We start from the raw sequence: 18,997 nt of genomic DNA on the forward strand, positions 1-18,997 counted from the left end.
CTCAAAAGTCTGAAAAATGATAAACCAATCGAATAACGTCAGTTCTTATTTACTTTAATTTGAAATTCGTTCATAAACCCTAAGCATTTCCATTATTATCTACTCCAATCCGATTAGTAATTTATCTAATTGAATTACGTTCTTATTTACTTTGTAATATTTCAATACTTACGTTTATAAATAAATACAAATTTAACGTCAAAACAACGATCAGAAGTTTTGGTAATTTGGTATTGGTTTTTTTTTTTTCCAATTTTGGCCCCCTAAAAGGAGACCGACCAAAAATATTAAAAAAAAAAAGAATTTGACCCCGTAAGGGGGCGGGAGTTTCACCATGGGAATATATATAGGGTTAAGGTGCAAAAATACCCCTAACGTTTTGGGCCAGGAGCAATTTTACCCCTAACGTCTAAAATGGTGCAATTTTACCCCTAACGTTTGTAGCCAAGAGCAATTTTACCCCTAACATTGATAAATTGGGTCAATTTTAGAAATAATTCATAAAACTGTCTTCTCGGTCATGAATCTTATCATCTACACTTCACATGTGCGTCATTTTATCAGTAACAAATCATAAACATATGTTGGGATGTGAAAAAAACTAAAAAATAAATAAAAAAATATACGATCTTTTGTACGAATTAGACAAAAAAATTCAAAAAATTCACCGAATTTATAAATATTAATCTCCAATTCTATTATTAAATTACAAAAAACATGAAATCATTTTTTTAGAATGAATTGATATGCAATTGGTGCAAAATAATGAACAAAAATATCTGTGTTTTATAATAGTGTCTGAAATTGACCCAAATTACCAACGTCAGGGGTAAAATTGCTCTTGGCTACAAACGTTAGGGGCAAAATTGCATCATTTTAGACGTTAGGGGTAAAATTGCTCATGACCCAAAACGTTAGGGGTATTTTTGCACCTTAACCCAATATATATATATAAAATTCAGTTTACGTATTAAAGTAGGAATGAGTTTACGTATTAAAACAGGAATTGTTGGGTTATAAATATCGATCCATCCATGTATTGCAATTAGTGATAATATCATATAAAACCGAATTTTGAAGATGAAAGAAATCGATCCTAAACGACGGTATGGATTCTTGAGATTTTTAGTGCGTACTGATTTCTTCTGTAGCCGCCGGCACAACAAGAATCGCATCAAGAGGTAATTCATGTTTCTTTTTTTTCAATTCATCATCTTCTGGATCCATTGCTTGTTAGGGTTTGGTTCAAAATTACTTATTCCGAATAACTAATTCTCATACAATTTGTATAATGCGATTCGATCAGTTTTTATGTTTTTTGATTGTTGTAGTTTAATGAATAAATTATCCCTAAATTGCAAGCTTTCTACTTCTGAAATCTTCTAATTTTTGTGCGATTGATTCTTTTGTTTATTACTCTCTCTTGGTTTTGCATTGGATTTTGGTGTTTATTTAGGACATTTTAATTGGACTTTTGCAGGAACAGCTAAAGGTTGTAGAATTTGTCCCCATGATGAAGAACATCCACATCCTAGTACTGATAAATACACTATGGGTTATGGGGAACATTTGCCCCTTTCCCCTGTTGTAGAACTCTATCCTCTTTTCAGTAGTAAATACACCGATGGTGTTGGGGACCAGGAACGTCTACGCCCTTTCAGTGGATCTGCTTGCTTTATGCATTATCCAATTTTATAATTCAATACTTTCAATTTTATGTCTGTTTTCTTCTTCTTCTTTTGTTTCCCCTTCAATGCAAAGGTTGTATATATAATACTTGAATGCCTATAAAACAGTAGGATTTATCAAAGTTTTTAGAGGATTTTACTTAAATGTTGATTATACGTGTTTGTGTCGTGCCATTTTCAGGTTCGTGTTAAAAAGAGTAAGCCCAAACCCAATCCAAAAGCTTTCATGTCACAATCGTGTTAACATGTTCGGGTCAGTGTCGATTTCGTTTTGTGTTTTTGGATTACATAATATAAGAAGATATTGTATTATTTTTAAATATTTTATGTCATTTTTAAATTAGTACGTTAACACAATTTATGATGAAGTCCGCTAATATCATGTAATTTTTTTATAATAATTTAAGACGTTCGAATCATATTTGCAATTAGTAATTATAATTTTATTATCTTCATTAATAAAGTGACATAAAAAAATGAGAGAATATAACAATAATTTTAAATACTTGTGTTATTTTGTGTCGTTTACGGATTAGCATATCAATCCTTACCCAACTCAAAAATTTGCGTGTCAGTTTCGTGTCAATCCAAAAATGACATATTACCTATTAAACTAAATTCAAATGGCCTAAACATCATTTGCCCTTTGAACTTGTCCGAAATAGTTGATTGGCCCCTTGAACTTTCAAAGTGTCTCGATAGCTCCTTAAACTTGCATAAAATGTTTAGTTAGCCCCCTGAACTTGCGTAAAACGTAATCAATTGATCACTCGGTTGCAAAAAAGTAAGTTAAATACGGAAGATGTAATCCACCTGTCTTAGAATGTTATTACATAATTCAAAAATAGAGTAAAAATGAAGTTATTGCTTGCTCAACTACAAATCTTGTATTCTCTAATATTTATAACCGCAATACCCCGATTTTGATTGTTTTACTTTTTTTAAGACGCGACGTGCAATATATTTTCCGTATTTAACTTACTTTTTTGCAACTGAGTGATCAATTGATTACGTTTTACGCAAGTTCAGGGGGCTAACTGAACATTTTATGTAAGTTTAGGGAGCTATCGAGACACTTTGAAAGTTCAGGGGGCCAATCAACCATTTTGGACAAGTTCAGGAAGCAAATGATGTATTAAGCCAAACTCAAATATTAAAATAACATGTCGATCTCGTGTCATGTAATCGGATTGTTGTACTTTTGTGACCATTAACTATAGGAATATATATATAAAAGTTAGAAGGAGAATGGTTAAGACTGGACAAAATTTATAATTTTTTTTTTTATGAATCAACAAAATTTATAATTTAGAATCTTAGGGGGTGTTTGTTTACCTACTTTTCACCTCCTGTTTGCCTTTTCATTTTAAAAGGCAGAGTTTTAGATGTTTGGTTAGACTTCTCCTGTTTGCCTTTTACATTTGAAAAGTAGCATTAAGTGTTTGGTTAGTGATCTCCTGTTTGCCTTTTACACCTGAAAAGCAGCATTTTACAAAAGCAGAGAATCTCTGCTTTTGTAAAAAGCAGCTTTTTCCAACAGCAACCAGCAAACAGCAACAGTAAACAGCAAACCGTAACAGCAAACAGCAAACAGCAACAGCAAACAGTAGGTAAAACAAACGGACCCTTAGACTGGCTAGGCCTGCACTGTATTTATTTCTCATCAGATATAATATATATAGCATTATAAGCCAAACTATATGAACAAACGAGTCCTTCTAATTGTTTTTAATAATAGAAATGAGTCCGTTTATTATTAAACTTATAATAATCGGCGAATCCCTAGGGCATTATTAAGACAAGTAAGAAATGTCGCTATTCCTCCCTTTCTTAATATGTACATATGTTGTTTCCATAATACATGATATTTTGATTCAATCCATGCATATTAATTTACATTTATTAAATATACCCCTATTTAAATTGTCTTTTTATTTTGGAAATGGATAAAAATTAATTCATGAATGCAATTAATATAAGGGTAATAAAATCTTTTTAGTTAAAATTAATTTTATTTTTTAATTATTATGTCTTAACCTTAAAAGACAAATATTATGAAACAGAGGAAGTATAAACCAGGTGTGGTTGAGGTTAGAGTTGTCGTTTTTAGTATGCATCCGGATAAAAGTCATGGACCGGATGGTTTTAATCCGGGGTTTTATCAGAAGTTTTGGGGAATTGTTGGTACGACTGTTACTGAGGCTTGTCTGGGTTGGTTAAATTCGGGGCAACTTCTAGAAAATATACATGACACAACTCTTGTTCTCATTCCCAAAGTATCTAAGCCGGAAAGGGTGACGGATCTTTGTCCCATTGCTCTTTGCAACATCATTTACAAGATTGTTTCCAAAGTCATTGCTAATCGACTTAAGCAGACCATTCTCCTTACTGTTTCTCAAAACCAAAGCGCTTTTGTTCGAGGGCGGTTAATTTCTGATAATGTTATGTTAGCATTTGAGGTTAATCATTACTTTAATAGAAAGACACAAGGTAGAAATGGCTATGTGGCGTTGAAACTTGATATGGCTAAGGCGTATGATAGGGTCGAATGGAGTTTTTTTTGGAGGGGATGATGCGGAAGTTAGGTTTTGGGGAGAAAACAATTACTCTTGTGATCCAGTGTGTGTCTAAGGCTAGCTATTACATTATTAATGGAAAACACAAAATTGGTCCAATTGTTCCTCAAAGAGGGTTTCAGCAAGGTGACCCGATTTCTCCATATCTGTTCCTTCTCTGTGCGGAGGGGCTGTCGGCTATGCTTTCTAATATGGAGTGTCAAGGGAGGATCCATGGGTGTCGAATTTCCAGGTCAGCGCCTCCAATTTCTCATTTATTTTTTACCGATGACAGTTATCTGTTCTTCAAAGCTTCCCAGGCTGAAATGTGTACTGTAAAGGAGTGTTTGCGTTTCTATAAGCTTGCATCTGGTCAGAAAATTAATTTTGAGAAATCATCTATGACGTTTAGCAGAAATTGTTCTCGTGAGGTGAGGGACAACTTGTGTGCTTTGCTAGGGGTGACACCGTCTGTTTTGCCTGGGAAATATCTTGGCCTTCCTTCGTTGATTGGGAGAAGTAAAATTCAGGTTTTTAATTATCTGATTGATGCTATCCAGAAAAGGGTGAGGAGTTGGAAGGCTAGGAATTTATCGAAAGCAGGTAAAGAGGTTTTGATTAAATCGGTGTTACAGTCTTTACCTTCTTATGTTATGAGTTTGTTTCTGGTCCCACAAACGCTTTGTGCTGATTTAGAAAAAATGATGAATTCATTTTGGTGGGGCCTTGAGGGGCAACAATCGAAGGGTATCAGATGGAAGTATTGGTAAAGACTGTGTGTGCCTAAGAAATTTGGAGGGATGGGATTTAGGAGGCTTCATGAATTTAATTTGGCCCTCCTTGCTAAACAAGGATGGAGACTTATGACAAATCCAAATTCCTTAGTAGCATGGGTTCTCAAAGCTAGGTATTTTCCAAACTCTGATTTTTTGGTTGCACAGGTTGGGAACAATCCAAGCTTTATATGGCGAAGTGTGGTGGATCGGTTGAGGTGTATTGATTCTAATCAATGGGATGATGATGTTTTGGGAGATTTGTTCTGTGAAAGGGATCAACGTTTAATCCGGAAAATCCCTATCTCGCTAACTCCGAAGCCAGACAAATGGTTTTGGTTGTTTGAAAAAAACGGGTTCTTTTCGGTTAAATCTGGATATGTTCAGGCTGTTGGTGACATGGTGGGGCCTCATCTCGGGGTCTCAATCGATTTTTGGTCGTCAATTTGGCGTTTACGGGTTCCGCCGAAGGTTCAGAACTTTGTTTGGCGAGCCGTCTCTCATTGTCTTCCCACTCTGCAAGTGCTGCGATCTCGGTTTGTGCAGGTGTTTGATTTATGTCCAAGATGTGGAAGAGGGGTGGAAACACCATTTCATGCATTGGTTGATTGTGTAAGGGCTCGGGAAGTGTGGCATTTTTCTTTACTTGGTGATATTAGTGCACTTTGCTCGGATATTTCTGGGTTTTGGTATTATGTTGTTGCTGTTCCGGATTGCAAAGTTAGAGAACAGGCGGCAATGGTTTGCTGGTCCATTTGGAATGCGAGGAATGATTTTGTCTGGAACCAGCGTTGTATTCAGGCGGGGATGGTGTTTAGTGGGGCGACGGCCTTCCTGTCCCGGTGGAGACAAGATCAGATTGGGGATGATTTTGTGTCAGATGTGTCTTCCGCCTCCTCAATTTGGGTTCCGCCTGCTGCTGGTCTGATAAAGATCAATGTCGGTGCAGCGTTGTTTGCTGCGACACAACAGGTCAGTTTTGGGATGTTGGCGCGGGATGCGGAGGATGGTTTTATTGCTGGTGCGAATGGTTGGCTGGACTGTCCGTTGGATGCTCTTCAGGCGGAAGCAATGACGTGTAGGGAGGCGTTGCGGTGGGTTCAGCGTCAAGGTTGGAGGTCGGTTATAATTGAGATTGATTGCTTATTGGTTAAACAGGCTTTGTCTAGTTCTATTAATGCTTGTCCTTATTTTGGTTTTATCATTGATGATTGTAAAGCTCTATTACAAGCTTTAGAGTCTTGTTCAGTTAGATTTGTGAGACGTTCAGTGAACTTGTCTGCTCATGTTCTAGCACGGGCGATGAGTTCCTTGTCTGAACCCGGAAGTTGGGAGTCTGTTCCCCCTTCCTTCTTGATCGATTCTTTGATTTCTTCTTAATAATATTTGCGTGTTTTCTTCAAAACAAAAAACAAAAAAAAAAAAAAAAACCAGGTGTGGTTTAATGAAAGGAAGCTTGGGGAATATAGTAGTATGAGTCAAATACATGAATATCATAATTAAGTGCAAAATTACAACCAAGTCATATCATCAAACTTAATTCTTAATATGTCATAATTCTCTATATATTACGATTTTATATTATCATTTAAAAATTCTAAATTCTAATTCATAAATCATAAACACTATAAAATATATTCTAGACTTGTAATTTATAAATATCAATCCTTAAAATATATTAAAAGTACTGAGTTTACTAGTTTGATATAACCTAAAATGATGACTTGACATAGTTATAAATAGTTTTTAAAATATGAATTTGTGTGTAATTTTCTCTGTAGTATTTGAAACTGAATTCAACTCCTGCATACGGGCATCTTACAAGGAATGATATTCATAAAATTCCACAAGATCTATAAAAAATCTAATATGATGACTTTTTGAATATACTTTGCTAAGTTTTTGTTTTTGAAGAAAAAAAAATTGCTTACTGTTAAAAAAAATACGACTGCAATCGACAATTTTTATTTTTCTTTCCAATTTTAGTTTTTTTTGGTAAGTTTCCAATTTTAGTTAATACAGTAGAAATTATATTTATTTAATTGTAGTCTCTCTAGTTAATAAACTTTTTTTTATTGAACTTATTCATTTAAATATCATAATGACCAAATTAAATGAAATCTTGCTCAGGAAAAAACAAAATAATAAATTAGATTTTTTTAAATTTATTGTATATATTTAAAATTTAAATGCTAGTTAAATTTTATTAATATATTGGATCGAGAACGATATAATCCATTTTGATACGATTATCATTTTTATTTATTTATATTCATACATAATCATATCTATAATGATACGACATATAGATGATACGACATATCATCATTTTGTTCTTCTCTCTAAACTTTATTAAATGATACGATTATCATTTTGATATGACATATCACCATTTTGTTCTTCTCTCTCTTGCGGCGAACCCTTGTTCGGTTTCTTCTGCAGCTGTTTTCCGTCGCCGCTGGCCGGCGTTTCTGGATCGGATCTTCTGGCGGCAGTCGCTCTCCATCTCCGGGTGCCGTAGCTTCTGTTTGGTTTTGGGAGATGACGAAAGAGAGATCGCAGGTTGTAGATCGGGATAGGGAGCATGATAGGAGGATGATAACTTGCCGGATCCGATTTGATATTCCCTGCCGGAGTTACCTGCAAAACAGAACCGGAGACAGGATCTCCGGGAAAACTCTCCGACGATCAAGTCAGTTTTTGTAAGAGGGTTGGTAATTTGACAATAATATTGTAGGGCAAAAAATGTGAACGTACCTTTTTCCCTTGTTCTTAAGGCCTTTTATAGGTGTTTTTTAGGTAACCGCCGAGGGCGGTTACTCCTTAGTGGGCCACGTTCTGAGGGCGGTTCCCCCTTTTTAGGCCATGTCCCTTTCGTGGCTTTCATGGCAACGAACGTGGTTCTGAGTGGGAGTCTTGATGCTCCGTTTAGGAATTCGGGGCGGTTACTCGCTTCACCCGTTTCCGCTTATTCGGGTCCCATTCGGGGCGGTTACTCGCTGCGCCCGCTTCCTTTATTCGGGTCCCATCCGATCTTAGACCATGGGTCTAAGTATGGGCTGGGCCTGCGAAATGAATATGACCCGGTTTAGCCTCGCGGGTCATCACATGCGTCCCCTTTAGTTTGATACAAGAGCCCTTTAGGGTCTGTTCATAGGGGACGCTTCGTTTTTGCTTGTCTATTCAAAATTCAAAAACTTGTGAATTTTTCCTCTTTCGTTATTTCTTTTCCGGCGTCATCTTTTCCGGCGTTGACCTCTTATTTCCGTCACTTCTCTGTGTTGTCTTTCCCATGTAAGTTTTCCTCTCCATAACTTGTACCTTGTTCGGCTTTTTACTTCTGTTTATTTCTTTTCCTCAACATGTCGAACCCCGACCTCGACTTCGCACCGTTCGATGAGAACTACGTCCGCGAGGTTTCTTATGAAGTTGATGAGATGGTTGATGAAGTTTCAACCAGTTCTCATGGGTCTGATTCCCACCCCACTGACTTCCTCCATCTGGCGAATACAACCGACGAGGGTCTAGATTTTGACCCTAAGAAGTTGATTCCGCCACCTGTCCCAACCCCCCGTTTGTTACCAAAGAGGGACAGGTCGGGAAGCCTAGTTTGTCGCGAGACCATTGAGGATTTGCGGGTGCAATATCCTTGGCTCCAAGGTCTCGAGACCATCATTCCCGGGGAGGATAGAGGACCGGACGATTACCCAAAGGGGTATTTCACCATTTTCGTCGCCCAAATTATCTGCGGCTTCACTTATCCGCTGGCGGATGAGATTGCTTCCGTCCTCGGCGGTTACGGAATCGCACCCGGGCAGTTACATCCAAATGGATGGGCCGACTTGACCCTGGATAAATTTCTGGCGGATTGTTTGGAGGTTCCTTTCTCGCTCAAAATTTTCTCCAAGCTTCATCATTTCAAGAGTTCGGCGGGATATTTCACTTTCATCCGCCAGAGCGGATACTATGGTTTTGACGAGAAGCTGAACAAGATCCGCGAGTGGGATCGCTCTTACTTTTTTATCAAGTTTAATGAGGGAAATCTGAACTTCCTTCGCCGTTGGGGCCGGCCCAATGTGAAGAGTTTGAACTTCGGTTACCCCAGCAAGGAAGAATCCGCTGTCATCGAGTTCCTGAAGAGTACCCCTCCTTTTGTATGGACATATGATCAGGCCTTCCATATGCTAAGGAGCCGAGTAGCGATTGCCTACCGCGAGAGGGATCGCGTGGTCTATATCCCTTATCGCGTTTTTGTACAAGGTACTTTTTATTTCCAAGTTGATGATTTCTTTTAACCCTTTGCAGGGGTGATCCTTTATCTCAAATCGCTGCAGATCGGGAGGCTAAAGCCCTAGCGAGAAGGAAGAAGCGGATGGCGGGAACCGCTTCCGTTGTAGGGGCGGATTCTTCTGGAGGAACGATTCCTTCCATTGAGGCGGCTTCTCCTGTAAGGGCCTCCGTTTCACAAGGTCCCGCTTCTGCCTCCGAGGATCTTCCTTTGACGAGGAAGTGGAAGATAAGTGCGGATACAGAGTCTTCTCGTCCCAAGAAGAAGAACACCTCCGCGTCCCTTACTGTTGGCGGTACACCCGTATCCGCCTCATCCAAAGGAAAGAGCAGTACCCCAATTCACGAGGTATCTTGATCTATTCCCTCTTTCTATATTGCTACTTTTTTCCTCATGAGCTATCTGCTGTTCTCTTGATATTTTTCTTTACGCCTTTGCAGCCAATTCCCGACATCAGCGGATGGTGGACTAGGACCTTTGGCATGGCCGTGAGTTTTTCTTGTAAGGACATTGTCTCTTCCATATGCAATGTCCTCGGGCGGCTTCCCTCTGCTTCCCGTGTGCGCGAACAAGTACCGCTCCCTACCGCTGTGGAGGGGATCGAGAAGCGTTCTGTAGAGGTATATTGTTGCTTGTCATTCTCTTTCAAGGATCTTGCGTCCATTGTAACCGCCTATTTCTATTCGCCCTTTTTTATTCGTGAGCCGTCTTATATGCAGATTATCAATTTCACTGAGGGCATTCTCCGAAGGGATGCCGAGCGAGCCAAGGAGTTGGAAGGTCTTGGTACTGAATTGGCGACTCAGAAGTCGCTTTATGATGATGTCCAAGGTAAGGTGAAGGTCCTAGAAGGCGCCCTTCAGAAGGCTGTGAGCGAGAAGGAGGAGGCTCTTAAATCTCTTCAGGCTAAGTCCGATGAGCTGCGAAAGGCCCTCGATGATCTAGCTGATTCCAAGGAGACACAAAAGAAGAGGGCTGAGGAAATTCTAGCTGAAGACGGTGCCCGCATCTACTGGTATGGGGAGCGGATTCATGCCGCTTATGAGCATGGACATCAGGGTCTCGTACTTAACCGCCCCAAGGTTCCCATCCCTGAAAAGGATTTAACTGAGAAGTGGGACAAGCTGGAAGCCGAGGATGCTAATATGGATGAGGTGCTCCTGTTAGATTGGAAGAGTTTTCAGGAATCTCCAATTATCGGCGAGATCCCTACCCGGAATGCGGAAGAAGGGGCACCGCAGGACATCTCTCAGCCTGAGCAAGAGGTACCGCCTTCTGAAGCAGTTATTGATTCGAGGGTTGAGGATTCGCTTGAAGTAGATCCGCCCACTGGAGGAGATGAGGGAGTCGCTGGAGGCGAGGAAAGCAATAGGGGTGAAGGAGAGGAAGCTGTAGTATAGTTTAATTTATATTTGGACTTTTTGTATGTAACAAACTGCCCGTATATATTAATTTTCTTTCACTTGTCGCTTTGCCTATACGTGCGATTATTGTCACTTTATTTTCATGTATGATCCTTGCCTTTTTCCGACTTCATACTTGTAATTCTTCATAGTAATTTTTGCTTTCGCTAGGGTGGCCAAACCCTTTTTGCAATTTTTGAGTACTCGTTTATTTTCTTAATTTTATGCCTTACTCTATTATTTTTCTTTCGAAAATAATATAATCATAAGGTTAATCATAAGGTTTTGCAAGTGATGCGTAATCATGCATCCGCCTTTCTTTAATAGGCAACACATTTATGTGTTTTTTGAGTTTAACCCTAAGGGTTTTGCGAGTGATGCGTAATCATGCATCCGCCTTTCTTTAATAGGCAACACATTTATGTGTTTTTTGAGTTTAACCCTAAGGGTTTTGCGAGTGATGCGTAATCATGCATCCGCATTTCTTTAATAGGCAACACATTTATGTGTTTTTTGAGTTTAACCCTAAGGGTTTTGCGAGTGATGCGTAATCATGCATCCGCATTTCTTTAATAGGCAACACATTTATGTGTTTTTAAGAACAATCCGCATTCGGACGTAACATATTGAATAAATGTAATAATTGAATACCTTTATTGATAAAGAGAAAAGGTTTATTACATAGGTACACCAACTGTGTGGGATCAAAGCCTCATTAAAACCTTTTATCAGAAAACCCAATGGGAAAAACTCATAAAAGGAAAAAGAGTACTCGTCATTTCCTCGAACTACTCGGCCTTTTTATATAGGCGTAGATTCTCTAGATTCCAGGTGCGCGGGAGCTTCTTTCCGCTCATTTCTTCTATTTCAAAAGTGGCTGGTCCCAGCTTCTTGGATACTTTGTATGGTCCGATCCAGTTGACGCCCAGCTTGCCTTTGCCATCTCTGGATTGTATTTTATCCGCTTTTTTCAAGACCAAGTCGTTCTCGTTGATTATTACTTTTCGCACTCTTCTGTCATGATATTTCTTGATTCTATTGCGGTACACTGCCATTCGCATGTAAGCTTTTTCTCTTCGTTCCTCCACAGAATCCAAAGCATCTCTAATGTTGATAGGATTTTGTGTGTCGCAATAATAAATTATCCGATCTGTGGGCGACTTGCTTTCAACAGGTAGGACTGCTTCGGCTCCATAAACTAGCGAGAAAGGTGTTTCGCCTGTTGCTGCCTTTACAGAGGTTCTGTATGCCCACAACATATGGGGTATCTCATCCGCCCAACCTGTTTTTTTTGTCTCCTAGCCGCTTCTTGATGCCTTGAATCATGGCCCTGTTGGTAACCTCCGTCATACCATTCGATTGGGGATGGTTTACGGAAGAAAATTGATTTTTGATCCCCATGCTTTCGCAGTATGCTTTGAACTTGGCACAGTTGAACTGGGTGCCATTGTCGGTTATGAGCTTTTGCGGGATTCCAAATCGCATGATAATGTTCTCTCGTAAGAACTCGATGATTCGCTCATGTGTTTGTGCGGTTACTGCCTCCGCTTCTACCCATTTGCTGAAGTGGTCAACTGCGACTATAAAGTACTTCCTTTTCTTTGTCGTTTCTGGGAATGGGCCCACTATATCGATTCCCCATGTTGCGAATGGCCACGCCGTCATTATAGCGATTTGTTCGGCTCCGGGGACATGCTTTTCATTCGCATGTATTTGACAATTGTGACATTCCGCAACCATCTTCGGAGAATCTTCCACCACCTTGGGCCAGTAGTATCCCATCAGTTTGACCTTTCTTGCCAACGCCGCCGAAGCTTCGTGCGCGCCATAAATTCCTTCATGTAGTTCTCGCAGCACGTAGTCTCCTTCGTTGCGACTAATGCATTTCAACCATGGACATGTGTACGATTTCCGATACAAAGTTCCATCCCGAACTGAGTATCGAGCTGACTGCCCAATTAGCTTTCTGGCTAAGCTCTTATCAACCGGTAAATCTCCCTGCTCCAGATATTGGCGGATGGGCATCCGCCAATCTTCATCGTCTTCCAGTTCTTCGATGACCATAATCTGATCAACCTCGAATGCTGGTGCCGATTTTATTTCCAAATTGCATGCCTTTTGACTCCATGGTTCTCTACTTGCCGCTGCTTTTGCCAATTCGTCAGCCTTTGCATTTTGGCCTCGCGGAACATGCACCATCTCCCAAACGACTCCCTTGTGCGTTAACTCTTGTGTCAATCTGCCGACCACCTGATGGTATTTTACTAGCTCCTCCTGTTTCACCAGATAATTTTTTGTGATCTGGTTTATCATGAGTTTGGAATCGCTGTAGATTACCACCCTTTCTGGGGTGAGTTCATTGAGCAACTTCAATCCGCATATCATTGCTTCGTACTCTGCGGCGTTATTTGTAGTTTTGAAAGTTAATTTTGCTGCATAGCATAGGCGAATAACCTCCGGGCCCTTGATGATGACTCCCAGCCCAGCTCCATCTGTAGATAATGCCCCATCTGTGTACATGCTCCACTCTTCTTTTTGTGTTTTCGGCCATTCCTCATCATCCCAGGTGAATTCATTCACGAAATCGACGAGTACTTGACTCTTTAGCGCCGGTCTTCCTTCATAGCGAATATCGAATTCACCCAGGCGAATTGACCATTCCATCAACCGGCCGGATGCGTCAGGTTTCTGTAGTACCTTTCGCATTGGGATGCCAGTTCTCACAATGATAGTATGCGCATGAAAGTATGGTTTCAATCTAGCCGCCGTGGTTATCACTACGAGGGCCATTTTGTCCAACTTCGAATACCGGAGTTCTGCATCCTTCAAGACTTTGCTCACGTAGTACACTGGATATTGTTGCCCTTCTTCTTCTCGCACCATCACAGTGCATATCGCTATATTGGTGACGGATACGCAGAGAAATAAATCTTCTCCCTCCTCCGGCCTGCTCATTAAGGGCAGATAACACAGTAATCGCTTTATCCCCTCGAATGCTTCTTGACAATCTGGCGTCCATTCAGAGGACTTGGATTTTTTGATGGCATTGTAGAAAGGTTGACATCTCCTAGCTGAGCATGATATGAATCGCCCTAATGCCACCAACCGCCCATTCAGTCTCTGTACTTCTCTTATGCTCCTCGGCGTTTTCATCTCCATTACTGCTTTAACCTTCTCGGGATTCGCCTCAACTCCCTTGCCGCTAACAATGAAACCCAGGAACTTTCCCGCTCTTGCTCCGAATGTGCATTTCTCTGGGTTCAATTTGAGGCCATATTTGATTAGCACTTCCAGGATTTCTTTGATATCCTGCGGGTGGTCTTGCATTTTCTTGCTTTTGATGATCATGTCATCAACGTAGATCGAGAAGTTCTCGCCGGATTTGTCTGAAAATATCTTGTTCATCATCCTCTGGTATGTTGCTCCCGTGTTTTTCAATCCAAAGGGCATCACCTTGAAGCAATAAGTCGCCTGGTGAGTTATGAACGATGTTTTGATTTCATCCGCCTTCTCCATGGGTATCTGATGGTAACTGGATTTCACGTCGGTGAATGATAAAGCTTCATATCCTGCAGTCCCATCTACCAATATATCAATGTTAGGAAGCGGATACATATCCTTCGGACATGCCTTGTTCAGATCTTTGAAGTCGACGCACATTCTGTACGTTCCATTTGGCTTTTTGACTAGCACCACATTGGCTAGCCACTCCGGATAGGTGACTTCTCGAATCGCATCTGACTTTAGCAAATCCGCCACAGCTTTTTCAATCGTCTTCTGCCGCTCTGGAGCGTGCCCTCTCTTTTTCTGTCACACTTGGGTTGCACCTTTGTCCACATTCAAACGATGGGTTGCTATATCTGGACTTATTCCTTTCAGCACTTCATTTGGAGCGGCGAATGCCGACTCGCATTGGATCAATACCTCGGTAATGGCTTTCTTTGTTTCTTCTGAGAGTCCAGCCGCTATTCGCACGTTCTTGTTATTTGAGATGGAGAATAGTTCCGTTTCTCCCAATGCTTCCGCTGGCAGCTTCTCTTCGACTTTATCCTCTTTGTCTGGCTTTGGTTCGAGTGACAATGTATAGGCCTGTTGAGATACAAGTTGATCACCTTCAACTATGACTCGCCCTTGGTGTGTTGGCAAATGTAATGTTAAATGTTTCATTGAGATGAGCGACTCCGTTTCCGACAAGAATGGGCGTCCCAGAATTATGTTGTAGGCCAATGGGAGATCAACAATTGCGAATTCTAAATCACCTCGCCATTTTAGGTTTTTATCGCCCATTTCTGCCTCCAACACCACCTGTCCACTTGTTTGAGAGGATTGACCCCCAAAACCAGTTACATCCATGAAGGTGTGTTCCACTCGCTCGTCATTAATTCCCAACTTGTTGAATGCAGTCCGAGTAATAACATTACAAGAACTGCCAGTATCAATAAGGACCCGCTTGACGTCCCAGCCTTCCACAGCCATTGTGATCACCAAAGCATCCGCATGCGGCTCCGTGATTCGCGCAAATGAGTAGTTGAGGGCATCCCCCCTATGAGTGTTGCTTTTTTGCTGTTCACGGCGAGCTCTTTTTGTTGGAGGCTCATAGATCCCGCCGGCTATCACGTTTATCACTCCTTTTTTCTGCTTCTTTTCGGGCCTTGCCTCTGCTTCATGCGGTAACGTTGCTTTCTCATTATTAGCCTCTTTTCGTACAAATTGACTCAGTTTGCCCCTTTCGATCAGCCTTTCAATCTCCTTCTTTAATTCATAGCAATCATTCGTGTCATGGCCGTTCAATCTGTGGAACCTGCAATATTTGTTAGGATGTCGCCCCAAACTGGTTCGACCTTTTACCTCGGGGAACCGCACATCCTTCTTCAGGGGGCTCTTTTCGATCCAAAGTAACACCTCCTGGCGAGTCGTGTTTAATGGTGTCTGATATCCTCCACTTTGAAAGGGGCGATCGCCTCTTCGAACAAAATTGCTTTTGGACTGGATCTGGCGCCGATTGTCCGAAGTGGATCTAGCGGCATCTCTTTCTCGCCGGGTTTGAGCCCTATGTTCCCTGTTGACATCATCCACTTCCATGAATTCCTTTGCTATCTTCATAAGTTCGGCTACGGTGCGTGGCTTGTTGCGGATGATTTCTTCCCGCATGCTCCAATCTGTGGTTCCATCCGCCATGATGTTGCGAATGCTCACGATATCCGGGTTCTGTAATCGCACCAAAATATCGTTAAATGCGACAACAAATTCCCTTAGGGAATTATAGTTTCTCTGTTTGATCTCCTTCAGCTGCCTATCCGTCACATCTGCCGCCTTACAGCCACGAACTTCGCACAGAAATCCCGACTATATTGTTGCCAATTATGAATAGATTCTGCAGGTAAAGATCGAAACCAATCAGATGCAGCCCCGCCCAAAGTCGTCGAGAATAACCGGCAAATGATGCTTTCACTTGCTCCTGCGACATCCATTAGTTCTCTATAGTTCCTGACATGTGCTTCAGGGTCAGAATTTGGATCCCCATAGTATTTAGGTATCACGGGCGCTTTGATTCTGTGATCTGGAATGAATTCCCGCAACGAAGGGGCGAAAGGTGAATCGCTCTGGACCTCGGCTCTCGGCCTAGGCGAGTACCCCATTCGCTCCATCATGCTCCGTAATTGATCTTCTAAGTCAATATCGGGTACTCGCCGGACTTTTTCCATCCGCTGCTGGTGAATTCTGGGTGGCATCCACCCACCAATCGGTGTTGAGATCCGTTGGGGGACTAACCGCTGTCCCGTTATAGGATCAAAGTTCCAAGTGTGCTCTCGCCCAGACATAGTTGCGTCAGGCGTCATCAACTCCGAATGTCTGTGAACAAAAGGTTGCACTTGTTGTAGCGGAAGAGTTCCTGGCACTCCTGGCAACGGTTGGGATGGCTGCCCGGTCGGATGTATCGTCGTAATGAGATCTGGGTGCGAGTAGTTGCTTGGGTGGCTGTGTGGGTTTGTGCGACTACTCTGGCCCACTTGATTTGGCGCCTGAGATGGCTGCGGGAGGGCAGATATGACAGGGATAGTCAATGATTGTGTTGAGATGACCACAGGTTCTTGAGGAGCAGCCGCTACGGCGGTATTGTGTTCGGCGAGAGCCGTTAATAAATTAATCATTCGATCTCCAGCCGCCTGGCTCATATTCGAAGCCAAGACTTGTCCCGCCATCTGCACGAAGTCACTATTGGACATCTCCATTTCAGTTTGCACCTGAACTTCCAATAAGGGACTCAATTGTCCCGAAGGGCCCGACAAGCTAGGCACCACAGGCCGTGTACTTGCAGGTTGCGAATTCACAATCCGTGGTCCCCTGGAGTTCATACTGGTTGATCTGGTTGTAACGCCAGCCGTTCGTGATGGTTCTGACATGTTCCTTGTGTACCTTTAACCAGACGTTGGTAAAAAAGGTCCACGTTCACCGCTCCAATGATAACTTGCTGGATCCGATTTGATATTCCCTGCCGGAGTTACCTGCAAAACAGAACCGGAGACAGGATCTCCGGGAAAACTCTCCGACGATCAAGTCAGTTTTTGTAAGAGGGTTGGTAATTTGACAATAATATTGTAGGGCAAAAAATGTGAACGTACCTTTTTCCCTTGTTCTTAAGGCCTTTTATAGGTGTTTTTTAGGTAACCGCCGAGGGCGGTTACTCCTTAGTGGGCCACGTTCTGAGGGCGGTTCCCCCTTTTTAGGCCATGTCCCTTTCGTGGCTTTCATGGCAACGAACGTGGTTCTGAGTGGGAGTCTTGATGCTCCGTTTAGGAATTCGGGGCGGTTACTCGCTTCACCCGTTTCCGCTTATTCGGGTCCCATTCGGGGCGGTTACTCGCTGCGCCCGCTTCCTTTATTCGGGTCCCATCCGATCTTAGACCATGGATCTAAGTATGGGCTGGGCCTGCGAAATGAATATGACCCGGTTTAGCCTCGCGGGTCATCAGAGGATGAGGGTGAGGGATAGATCCATTGAGAGGGCGGCCCATGGGGGGCTGGGGGGTCGGTTTTGGGCGGAGAAGGTGGTGCATGCAGCTGGGCAGGGATGCGAGGGGTTTGGAGGGGCGGAAGGCGAAATTGAGGGAGGAGGGCAAGGAGCGGCGAGCTTCATTGGAGGTGTTTTAGGCGGATCCGTAGAGACTAGGGAGATGGTGGTGCGTGAGAGGGGCGCAGATCTGCCTGCTGTAGGTGAGGCGAGTGACGGGGCTTTTTCCCGTACTGTTGGTGGCGTGTTTTTGCCTATTGGCGATAGGGTGAGTGCTGGGGTATCTGCCAGTGCGGAGGGGGTAGATGTCGACGGTGTAGGGAGGATGGCCGGGGCAGGGGATACTGATCATGGCCAGGAAAGTGTGTTTGATGCCCAAGGGGCCTATGTGGCAGCGGCTTTGGCTTGCGGTATTCCTTCGCCGCATTTGGGTGACGGGGGCATCCAGGTGGAGGGGGTTGCGCCGAGCACTGTGATTAAATCTAAATTAATTCCTAGTTCTAGGATTGTTGATGTTGCTTTGAACAAAAAATCTAACGTGCAAAGTGTGGGTAAAAATTCATAGAGGGATACTGTAACGGGTTTAGTCGAGGAGGATCCTATAGTAGAGGAGGAAATTATGGAGGATGATTCAGAAGAAATCCACTCTGATTCTGATGAAGAGGATGGTGAGTAGGAGGACCCGCTATGTCCTGTTATCCGGCTTTCCTCGGATGAAAAACGTAACCTAAGATCTAAATGGAAGTTATCCTTAATAGTAACTGTGCTTGGTAAAAGGATTAGTTTTAATTATTTCGCTCAGAGAATCCAGGCTCAATGGGCTAAAAAAGGGAAAGTAACCATTACTGACCTAGAAAATGACTATTATGTTATTAAATTTACTAGGGTTGAGGACTTTAATGCTGTTATAAACGGGGGTCCTTATATTATTTCTAACCATGTTCTGGCTTTAAGGCCATGGGTTCCTAACTTTAATCCTCATGATTGTTCAGTTAATAGGATCCTTACTTGGGTAAGATTCCCGGGTTTACCTATTGAATACTATAATGAAAGCTTTCTTCATAAAATTGGTGGACTAGTTGGGAAAGTTCACCATGTGGACAAAACCACTATTGGGGCGGTTAGAGGTAAATTTGCTAGAGTATGCATTGATATTGATCTGGCTAAGCCTCTTCTGTCTAAATTCTGTGTTAAGAAGACTGTTTATTTCATTGAATATGAAGGTATTCATAATATTTGCTATGAGTGTGATATGTTTGGGCATACTTTTGAAGGTTG

At 42.1% G+C, this 18,997-nt stretch overlaps 1 long non-coding RNA gene across 1 annotated transcript; it reads left to right on the forward strand.

The window, feature by feature from the left end:
• Nucleotides 1-993: 993 nt before the first annotated feature.
• LOC136209370 (uncharacterized) lies at nt 994-2,013 on the forward strand. Its single transcript, XR_010677509.1, has 2 exons — nt 994-1,181; nt 1,481-2,013. It is a non-coding gene; the product is annotated as an uncharacterized lncRNA (long non-coding RNA).
• The last annotated feature ends 16,984 nt before the right edge of the window (nt 2,014-18,997 follow it).

The sequence above is a fragment of the Euphorbia lathyris genome, chromosome 10 (genome assembly GCF_963576675.1).
Source record: "Euphorbia lathyris chromosome 10, ddEupLath1.1, whole genome shotgun sequence".
In the NCBI taxonomy this organism is placed as follows: domain Eukaryota; kingdom Viridiplantae; phylum Streptophyta; class Magnoliopsida; order Malpighiales; family Euphorbiaceae; genus Euphorbia; species Euphorbia lathyris.